This window comes from Chiroxiphia lanceolata, chromosome 11 (genome assembly GCF_009829145.1).
Source record: "Chiroxiphia lanceolata isolate bChiLan1 chromosome 11, bChiLan1.pri, whole genome shotgun sequence".
Taxonomy (NCBI): Eukaryota; Metazoa; Chordata; class Aves; order Passeriformes; family Pipridae; genus Chiroxiphia; species Chiroxiphia lanceolata.
In genome coordinates this window covers 2,671,999-2,683,419 of record NC_045647.1, presented here as the reverse complement: position 1 = coordinate 2,683,419, position 11,421 = coordinate 2,671,999, and the positions used below count along the sequence as shown (strand labels likewise).

Sequence of the window (11,421 nt, the reverse complement as noted above, 5' to 3'; positions counted from 1 at the left end):
AGAAATATTCCAAAAACTGCTGTTTCCTGGATATCAGGAAGTTCTTCCCTGTGAGGGTGGTGGCACAGGTTGCCCAGAGAAGCTGTGGCTGCCCCTGGATCCCTGGGAGTGTCCAAGGCCAGGTTGGACGGGGCTTGGAGCAACCTGGGCTAGTGGAAGGTGTCCCTGCCCAGAGCAGGGGGTGGCACTGGATGATTTTTAAGATCACTTGCAACCCAAACTATCCTGTGATTCTATGATACAAATAACTTTTGCTCACTAACAGAAGGACATTCCCCTGTCTGAGCTCTGCATTTGATCTCTTCTGAAAAACTCCTAAGAGGGAAAATGGGAATTTAAGAAGTTTTGAAGTTCACTTGTTATCAAAATCTGTGTCTGTGCCACTTTAAACAAACAAGTCCTCCTTTTTTTTTGTTTAAATATGTAAAATTTGGAGGGGCAGTTAAATGTTTCATGAGGTCAGGCAGTGCTGGGATGGGATCTGAGTGACAACTCATCCTATGAGCTCAATCTTACGGAGCTCAGCGAGACCCAGGAGCAAACAAAAATCATTTCCATTCCTCTTCTAAACCTAATGCTGAGTCCTGACCCAGTTTTTGGGGAGAGAGGCTTGTGATTACCTGACAGGAGCTCATATTTGTAGGAGAGGAATAGCAAGAGCACATTTAATCTTTCATGCTCCCGGTCCGACAGCTGCGCTTTCGCTCGCTCAGCTTTCTCCAAGGATGAGCAACGCGGAGCTAATTCTTACCCACCCCAAATTTCCAGACAGGAATACGCAAAAGCTGTAGGAGCTGTTTATATCTGCCTGAAGCACTGATTGTGTGGGTCCTGGCTGGAGCACACCCCGGGAAAGCCGTGTGTCTCACGGTTAATTCCAGGGAAGAGCCACGCAATGCTCAGTGGATAAAAAGGCTCGTAGTCCCAGCTGGGAAAACAGTTCCATTATCTCCCAGCTGCACAGACCTTCCATACGGCTCCGTTCTGCCTGGATGAACGCTGTGCCTTGCTGAGAGCCTGGAACAGTCCTGCAGAAAATTGTAAAGATCCTGAGACATTTCCCTGCTCAGCTGTGTAAGTACAGAATCGTGCTGTCTGCTGCAGTGTGAGTGGTGTTGGGGAGCTGCCTGTGCTGGGGTGGGTTTTTCTCTCCTTCCTCAGTGATTTTCATCAGCATAACGGGGAGAGGAGGAAGAAAATTCACTGCTTTATTTCTGCTGCACGTCTGTAAATGGCTGGTGATCCAAATGTGCACGTTCTTGGGAGGAAAAAAATCCCTATATAATGAATTTGTATTCATGTGAGGTCTGAGGCAAACAGAGAGACTGTGCAGGAACAGGCACCACAGGTATTTTATTGGAGTCTCTCACAGCTCTGTGCTGCAGTAAAACGGACAACACAGAGGATGACAGTGCTAATTTTGGCACTTTCATATGACTTTCAGCAGCATATTAAAAGATGAAGTGGGTAATGAGAGCCTAACCTAATTCCTGCCAGCTGAAGGTGTAAAAGCAATAAACATCAATCTTCAGGAAAATTTAGGTAAGTCCTAAAAAGGAAAGTTCTCCCTGTTGCTCATTTGAATCGTTAAAGAAAAATACAAAGCAAGTTCACAGCTTATACTGAACTTTGGTTTTGCAGGAGTGTTAGTTTAGATATTGTTGTTTATTTATACTGTGTGACGCAGCTTTAAAGGAAAAGTAATACTGTATAAAAAGTTTTGGAAGTCTGTGGCTCCAGAAGCAACTGCTTGAGCAGGGCTTAATATTAACTAGCATATTCCCATAGTGCTTTTTGGGTGAATCCTTGGATTCAGACAGTTGTTGCAGGTGTGAAAGGGCTCCTCCAGCAGCTTTTGCACAAGCAGCTCCATGTTAACAATTCCTGCAGCACTTATGGAGCTGAATGATTAAACAAGATGCAAACACCCTGCAGCCTGTGCTAATAACACTTAGTTGGCCTTTTGGCAGCTCTGCAACCGTTTGCAGAGAAATATTAGGAGTTAAAAATCAGTGTATTTACTCCTCCGAAGGAGCATTTCCTTCTCCCCTCTTTTTATTTTTTCCCCCCAAAGAGAGGAGACCTGTCACTGTCACACTCAGCATTTATAAAGTTCTGAAAGTTCAGAGGATTTTTATGTGTGTGCAAGGAAAGCCTTCAGTGTTTGTGATTCCAGGCACCACCTGCCCACAAATAACCCATCTTCATCAGCCAGCTTTGGCTTTGGTGCTCCAGAGGCACTATGTCAGTGTTTCACATTCCAGGAGTCTCTGCTTCAGAGGTTTTATGACACTAAAAAGTCCCAAATCAGTACCTATATGAAGTTAGCAACGACCATAGATCACGTTTTATTGTGTAAAAAAGAAAAATAAAACACACCAACGTATGCAGCTGGAGATTTCAAATGCTGCTGAGCTACTGATGGCCACGGATTACAAGTTTTACCTTCCATGCTGAGGATAAAATGATAAATAATATATAACAACTTATGTGCTTTAAATCAAACAGGAGACTTCTCTTCTCCTTTTCTTCCAGCTTTATGATCACTATTAAAAAGGTTTGTGGAGTATAATAAGCTACTCTAAAATTAATTTCTTGCCATTGAAGTAAATATTTCCATCACAGAACAAAGTGCCAGCGTCCCCAAGGGGACCTGAAACACAAAACTGTGTGTTTGCATGGTGTGGGTACAAGGTACTATTTGTGTTTAGATAGAAAATGTTCATTAGAAGATGTTTGTCTTGTGGGTGGAAATGGATCAGCTCTTCAAAATAGCATCAAATTTGTGTTTTCCCCCCAGAACCGTGTTCGTTACATGTTACTACAAGGCAAAATTCCTTCTGTTTAGAATTGAGTTTATTCCAGAAAACTGCCACAGATTGGCCTCTATTATCCCCTGCCCAGGTGCTGCTCACCTTCCTAGAGCTTGCTCAGGGAAACCAAGACACAAAAACCTCTTAATGCTGCTGTTCCTGTTTGGCCCAGACCCTTCTGACTTCCATACACCCAGGGAATGCTCTTACACCAGGAACTCTGGCTCAAAAACTCCTTTATTCCTTTTTCCCAAAGGTTGCACTCAAAGTTGATCATAACTAGGCAAATTTGTAGCCTAAATCTTCTATGTGACAGGCAAAATCTCTTGGAGAAGCAAAGGTACAAAGAACTTCAGGCACAGTTTTACAACCACAGCTCCCTGTGTAGTAAATACCACCTCTGGGACACTAAACTTTGCTTTGTAGCAACACACCAGTATTTAGATGATTAGGTGACCTTATTTGCATCCACAAATATCAGATTTCACAAATCTCTTATTTACACAAAGTCTTTCTACAAGTGCAGGATATACAAGATAAAAACACCATGAAAAAAACCAGAACAAAGTATCTTCAAGTACCTTAAACACAATAAATAAGAACAACCCCAAGCAGAATAGATCAGGACATTGTACTTAACAGCTCTCCATCCTTTTGAGATAAAAAAACCCAACAAAACTAGCATGAGACAAAGCATCAGAGGTGTGGAAGATCCCACCACAACACTGGGAGGCTTCTCAACAGACCAGGGCAGCACAAAGTGTCAGCAAGATGCTCTTGCACCAAACAAGACATGGGGACTTGCAAACATCAGTACCAAAGGCTGTAAGAACTCCAAAGAGAGACAAAAAAAGAAAAGTCTGAGTTTTTCCATACCTTTCTGCTCCCAGCTCTGTCTCCTCTCCCCCAGGAAGATCCTGCTGGGCTCCCAGCCCAACCTCAACTCTGCCTGGTGGCTCAGGTGCAGCTAGGCAGCACTTCCTGCTGCTTTTATTCTGGAGGGTAAAAGCTGCTTCCACCCACCTGTTCTGGGACTGCAAAGATAATTGTTCCATCTTATCACAGCCTGACAGGCCTTAAAGGGGCTCTAGGAGAGCCAGAGAGGGGCTTTGGACAAAGACATGAAAGGACAGGACAAGGGGGAATGGCTTCAAACTGCCAGAGAGCAGGGTTAGATGGGATATTGGGAAGGAATTCTTCCCTGAGAGGGTGGGGAGGCCCTGGCACAAGTTCCCAGAGAAGTTGTGGCTGCCCCATCCCTGGAAGTGTCCAAGGCCAGGTTGGAGCACCCTGGGCTAGTGGAAAGTGTCCCTGCCCATGGCAGGGGGTGGAACGAAACGAGCTTTAAGGTTCTTCCCACCCAAATCATTTTAATATTCTATGATCTCATGTTTTCATTCATGTTGGGAGTCTTTGTGTTCTGGGTTCTCTGCAAGAGAAAAAACTCCACAGCCTGCAGTGCTCAGGAGAATGACCGAGAGAGAGGGATGGGGAGGAGGGAGTTGGAGAGAAGAGGAATTTCCCTCACTTACACCCTCTAATATATTTTTAGCCTATAAAGACAAGAAGAAATGGATGGAGTCAGTCAGAAAGGCAGTTTGTTTTATTAAAATTCTTGACAGCATCTGCTCCAAGGCTCTTGTTAAAAGAGATGGAAAACATCAGAAAGATGAGAGAAGGAGTGTTATGTCCTTGCTCTTTACACAACGTAATAATATGGGAATGGGTATAATTGGCTTCCAGATGACTGTTTTTATTAGCCATGTACAAACACAAGTGACCCACTGCCCAGGTACACAATAACCCTCCCTGGGCTCTCATCACACTCCCACCAGAGACTTCTCAAACAAATAAAAACACATTGCCTAATTTTTATAAACTAAGTGCTCATTTTTTTTCTGGACAACAATAGGATCCATTTTATATAAAAGACTCCTCAGAAAAAGTATGAAACCTGTTTCATATTTGAGAATGAATTAAGCTCTCCCATGGCTGTAACCAAAGCATGAGGATCCCAAGTCCCTGTCTTTGGTGATGTCTGCAGGGAATCTCTTATTAAAAACTTATTAAAAATCTTTTATTGAACTTATCTCTTATTAAATAGGGGAAGGCTGGATGGAAACTGAGGAATCTCTGCTATAAAAATGCTGTAATTTTCTCCATTCCCATTCCAGCATGGAAGGGGCTGAAGTATCCTGTCCCAGAGGAGCTGGTGGTGCAGCAGTCAGGGCTCTCATCTTGTGTCTGTAAACATTTGATGTGCAAAAAGAAAAAAAGATCAGTGGTTCATTTGCAAGTCTGGCTTGGGGAGATCAAACCTTTTCTCATGAGGGTTTTTCCAGAGTCCAAATGATCAAAGCCTGGGGTAGGGCTGCCCACAGAGCCAGCAGTCTAGGGTTAGGACACTCCAGGGAGATTGCCATTTAGGTGGAGAAGATATTGCTCTTTAGGTAGAGCAGAAGTTTCATCACTGCTTGTAACCCTGTGCCTAAACTCCTGGCTATTCTGGACCCTTGATCCAGCAGTTTTCCCACATAATTAAGAATTCTTCCCACAGAAGATGTTCTCAGAGCTGCTGAGAACCTTCTGACAAGGCTGGGCTTTGATGACAGAACATCTTGTTGGGTGCTGAGCACGAGAGCTGGTGCTGTCACCCCCCAACAGGGACAGTGTGTGTTCAGCTCCTCAAACTCCACTGCTCATGGACTTGGGCAGAGGAAAATATTGGAGGATTTTAGAATATTAATGAGGAAAATGCTCTCTATTGTGGGCAAAGGACATGCTGGGCTGGGTTGTCAGTAAGTGTGAGAAGACTATCTTAGATCAGCACCTTGTTTTTTCCTTCCCATCGCTGTGATTAACGTTGGGAATAAAGAAGCTGTTCAAGTTACCTACAGCTAAATAAAGGACTTTTCAGCTGTTTACTGATTATTTCCTTCTGTGCATTTTATGCTTCATTCTGTCCCACTGCCTTGTCTGTTATGAGGTCAGTCCACTAAAAATAGGTCTGTCTGGGGCAAAAAATATTTGTCACTGTTTCTGAAACTAGAGTGCATCATGTACTTCACCACTACAAATCCATCTCTCCCAGACATTCCCTCTCAAGCAGACCATACAATAAGTTTGGTGTATAAAAGTGGTACCTTTGGTGAGAGAAACAGGGATTAAAAGCACTGAAGTTTCTGCAACTTCATCTCTTCAAGCACTTGCTGATAATCCTACCATGAAATTACAAAACCAGCGGGACCAGAGCAAACCTCACTGCAAAGTGTGCTTCCTCCATTAGTGAAGGAATCCTGATAAAATGTCGATTTTTATCACCTAAATGAGACAACTGTGTCACATGGGCTATCCAGCTCCCACCCCTCGGCTGAAAACTCCCAGCTGTGTTGGTAAAACAGAATTTGGCCTTCTGTGCAGTGATCTATGGTCCATCCCTGTTTTTCCATGAAGGGAACCCACAAAGAAGCTGGAGAGGGGCTATTCATTAGGAACTGGCATGGCAGGACAAGGGTGGGTCCAAACTGAAAGAGAGTGGGTTTGGATTGGATATTAGGAAGGAATCCTCTGCTGTGAGGGTGGTGAAGTGGGAGTGTTCAAGGTCAGGTTGGACAGGGTTTGGAAAACCTCGCCTGGAAGGTGGAGCTGAGCTCCTCTCTAGAACTGATTTGCAGGTTTTTCTGAGTCACACACAGGCTCTCCTGAGAGAAATTGGGGATGTCCTACCCCTGGAAGTGTCCAAGACCAGGTTGGACAGGGCTTGGAGCAATCTGGGCTAGTGGAAGGTGTCCCTGCCCATGGCAGGGGGTGGAATGAGATGGGCTTTTTAAGGTCCCTTCCAACTCAGACCATTCTATGATTCTGTGACTCCAAGGAGTCCATCCTTGAGCCAAATAAAGAAACCCAAGCATCTAATTCTCATTGTGGGGCTGTTCTCTGTGTGCCAGCACACCCAGCATTTGGAGAGCCACGCTGGGCATCCAGACTGACCCCCAGCACAGCTGCTGGTCCTCCTTCGTGCCTCAGTTCCTTGGCATGCCTGTCAGCAGCCACCATCACAACTCATTCCCTGGTGCTTTAGAGTCAGATAAACCCTGCCTGGTGTCTGCTGGGAGCTGTTTTACACCTGGCACTGTCCCTGGTCCTGAGGCATTTAAGCTCTCCCCAGGCTGATGACATTGTGCTCATCTCCCGAATCCAGCCACTTAGCCCCAAATGGCTTTGTTTTCCTCAGGCTGGGAATAGCAGGGAAGCTCTACAGCCACCAGGGATCCGGGTGGTGATGAGATTTCTCTCCCAGCAATTGTTTTGGCAGAGTTTTAGTGAGAGCTCTTGGGCTGCACAGCGGGTTAGAGGTTTTACCCCTGTTACACTCACTTGAACTGCCACCTTTCCCTCAGCACTGATATCATTAGTGATGACATATTGCTGAGGCCTCTCCACACAGGTCATCCAGCCCTTCCTGCAGCTATCACACAAAGCTAAAAGCCATATATCTATATTCTTAACCCTCTCTTTTCCAGTATTATTCACTCTGAAGGTACTGGAGGTGCAGGTCTAATTTCACTGCCCTAAACCCACCCTGGACCCTCTATTCCACTGTATTTTCAGTCCTAGCTCAATTTTCCCACCCAAAATCCAAACTATCCACAGGAACCATCCTTGCTGCAGCATCAGGGATGTTTCCTCCCCCACTGCTGCTCCTCTCCAGTTTTGATTCCATATTTACTAACTATGTAGCTGTGTAATGCCTGAGCAGCTGCATATGCATCTTTTTGATGAGGGCATAGCCACAAAGACTGGTCAGAGGGATCTTTTACTTGCAAGGGGAATCTTTGTTTCCCACAGAAGTGGAATAGGAACAGTTTTATTCATGTATTCTTTTGCAAAAACCTGGTCTAGTGGAAGGTGTCCCTGCCCTTAGAATGGATCTTTAAGGTCCCTTCCAACCCAAACTATTCTATGATTCTATGAAAAACCTCACATAAAATAAACAAACAAGTTTTTTCCAAGGACAGAATTCCGGTGGAGCTAAATATACTGGGAATATTTGTGGTTATTTCTGTTTAAGCAGCAGGTAGCTCTGAGCAGGATAAACTCAGGCTGTACCTGTATAAACATTCCCCCTGGAACACACCTGGGCCAGGCAGGAGGTGAGAAGTGGAGCTATGGGGAGAAATGATGAGTTGGTGGAACCTCCATCCCTGGATGTGACACTCTGGGCTGGGTGACAAGGTGGTGATGGCTCAAAGGTTGGACTCGATAATCTCAGAGGTCTTTTTCAATCTAAATAGTTCTGTGATTTTTTGAAATGCTCCTTGTCCAGGTGTGGCTCCCCAAGAAGCAGGAGGCAGAGCTGTAACTGATTCCTCAGTGTCCTCTTGCTTCCCACTGCCCACCAAAGGCTCCTGTTCCTGCATCCTCAGCTCTCACACAAGCTTTTCTTTCCCCTGTTTGCTGGAGGCAGCTGAGCTAAAGGTTTATTGCACCATTTGTCCGCTTTCCATATGAGTTTCTGCCTGTTAATAGGATTATTCACCCCCTGTGCTGCTGCCCTGCCCCAAACACCACTTTGAGCCATCAGTGCCACAGGGACCATCCTTGCTGCAGCATCAAGGATGTTTCCTCCCCCGCTGCTGCTCCTCTCCAGTTTTGATTCCATCTGAGACATCACCTTGGCTTTTAGAAGCTGCCTGAAGCGAAGGAGAATCCTGGCTTATGAACCTGCTCACAATTGCTGCAGTTCCAGCCAGGAATAAACTGTTCTTAACCTAAATACTCCTCTGAGGACACTGAGCTTGGGGGAAGATACATAACTGTGCTGTATCTGGTGCTAGCAGGGATAAGTGAGCCTGGTATGTACTGGATAACTTGGGAAAGCAGTTGGAAGGAGAGGGGAGGGAAAGAAGAACAGTGGTGAGCACAGATAAACAATAATGACCTCTTTATGTTGTAGTAAATGCAAGGTTTTCAAATAAAACATAAACTACTGCAGCTACAGAGACTGTAAAGGCATCCAAAATAAAAGCTTCATCCAAAGGCAGCCCAAAAAATGCCTCAAGAGGGAGAAAAACTCCAGTGTGTTAAACTCCCCTTCCACAGGGGGGAGGAGGTGGGGCTGTGGTTGGTGCTGGGGTCACCAGGGTGGGTGCTCCCCATCACCCTCCTGCCAGCTCAGGGTGGGCAGCACGGGGAGCAGAGCCTGCAGAGTAACCAAAATGGCCAATTAAAGAGGGATTAAAATGATAGAGCAAAGTGGGCAAAGCTCAGGGCAAGAAGCAGCACTGGAGGCGCATTCAGACCATTCACATCTGGCACGAAATGGGTGCACTCTCAGCTGACGGGGAGTTAACTTTGCAGGGAAAGTGGTTTTGCATTTTAATGCAAAATTCCCCTAAGGTGAGCCAGGATCTACCACTACATCTTATAGAAATCTTGATAACCAAGACTTCAGGGAATGCTGTTGGTATTTTGGGATGCTCTGGGGAAGGCTATGGCGAGTGCTGGTTGGTATTATTCTGTACTAGATGTATTTCAGCATTAATTGCACAGCTTTACTGAGAGATTACTAGTTTTAAAGTTGGTCTTATAGAAGGTGTTGAATAATGGATGATATTAAACTTTGGGAAAGAGATTCAGAGGATTGATTTGGAAGACATAGGTGTGAGATACCCAAAACCGAACTTCTGTCAAAAATTAGGAGAATGAAAGTTATGTTTGAAGTGCAAGAACAGACAAAAAGCACCTTACTCACTGATTCAGGCAAAACAGAAATGACTAACCCTGTCACGATCTTGCCTCTTTGTCTGGCTGACTTTCTCAGCAAGATTGATTCAAAATCCATCTAAGCCCTGAAAGGAATTAGCAGGAAACCACTTTGTATGACAATGCTGAGGGGGTGGGTCGAGCAGCCAGAGAACCAGCAGCAATACCCAAAAATAAAGCCCAGGCCCTGCCTAACCAGGGGGCCTGTTAAGCTCAGTGGAGTGTGGCTAAGTCATACAAATCTCTCACCTGAACACACAGAGGTAAAAGAAGGATTTTAAGAGAATAAAAACCAAGTTAGATTTTTTTCTTTTTTTTTTTGAGATCATAAAATCATAGAATCACAGAGTGGTTTGGACCTTAAAGACCTTTTTTTTCCATGCCCTGCCATGGGCAGGGACACCTTCCACTAGCCCAGGTTGCTCCAACCTGGCCTTGGACACTCCCAGGGATGGGGCAGCCACAGCTTCTCTGGGCAACCTGTGCCAGGACCTCACTACCCTCACAGAGAAAATTTCTTCCCAAAATCCAATCTATCCCTACTCTTTTTCAGACACACTAAAGCTGATTCACAAAGGAATCACTCTGAGGATTTTCCCCCACTGCCTTACAGAAAGTTCTGTCACAAAACGTTGCACGTTTTCTGTTGGCAAACAGGCCAAAATCAACCATGAAACACTGATGGATACCAGGAATACCTGGGGAATACCTGTGACACTTGGATGAGTTAAAAGGAGCAAGGAAATGAAAGTGTAATTTGGAAAAGGCTGCCCAGGGCCCTGGGGGAGTCCCCATCCCTGGAGGGATTTAAAAGCTGTGTAGATGTGGCACTTGGGGACATGGGTTAGTGGTGACCTTGGCAGTGTTGACTTAAAGGTTGGACTCAATCTTGGAGAGCCTTTCCAGCTGTAATGATTCTGTGATTCTAAGTATAAATGACACCAAATAAAACCAGGTGAGATCTCTTTTAGTAACGTTCCCTATGGGACCTCACAATTCCAAATCAGGGGGTTGAAAATAGAAAATTTATGAAGAAAATACATCAGAAAAAAGCACAATTTTAATAAACCCCTGTGAATAATCTTAACTCTAGATTTTTTACCTCTAAGTGGGGATTCCTAGAAAATGACCCACATTAAGGGGTGAGGGGGGGAAAAAGGAGTCTCCTCAAGGCTGTACCCTCTTACCCACCTCACCCCTCTGAGGTGGTAAAAGCTCCTCTGTGGGGACTGTAAATATCCAGCCTGTTTGTACTATAAAAAGAGGCTAAATTTGCTTCCTAGACCCACCCCTCTCCCCAGCAGCACATGGGATTCCTTTCTTAACTGACTGGTTTTATCCTATATTTTAACCCAGTGTGGAATGGAGTGTAAGGACAGAGTTATAAAAGGGGTTCAGAGGAAAGCAAGAGTTGAACCCAAACCTCTGGGGCCTGATTAGGGCAGGTGCATTATCAGAGACCATCCTGGAGCCATCTCTGGCACCTTTTGTTGACTGTCCACTGCCAGTCTGAGCAGTGTTATCAGTGTTGGATAAAGCAGCTGAGGGAGTAGCCAAAATTCACACCATCACAGGAAAAACAATCACCTCAAATGGCCCAAAATTTATCTGTGGCAGACTACAAGTGATCTGAGAGCTGACCTGAGCATGGCCACATTGTTCTGCCTGAAATCCTCCTGCATTTATGCAGAATGAGGTTAATTTTCAGTCTCTCATACCAGGTCAACAACCACGTCCCGAAATAGATTCTTAGCTTTATTTCTGCTTATTGTTTTTCCACATGTTTTAGTGGTCCATTTTTTGCATGAAGCCTGATAGCTGTATCCACCATTACAAAGGCATT

General features: G+C 44.9%; 1 protein-coding gene across 3 annotated transcripts in view; it reads left to right on the top strand.

Annotated features, from left to right (window-relative positions):
• The first annotated feature begins 614 nt into the window (after nucleotides 1-614).
• Nucleotides 615-11,421, top strand: part of LOC116792487 (contactin-6-like) — a 132,528-nt gene continuing 121,721 nt past the window's right edge. For all 3 annotated transcript variants that reach the window (XM_032699464.1, XM_032699465.1, XM_032699463.1), the window contains exon 1: nucleotides 615-1,074. The gene's annotated coding sequence lies outside the window, so the exon portion shown is untranslated. The remainder of the gene's footprint in view (nucleotides 1,075-11,421) is intronic.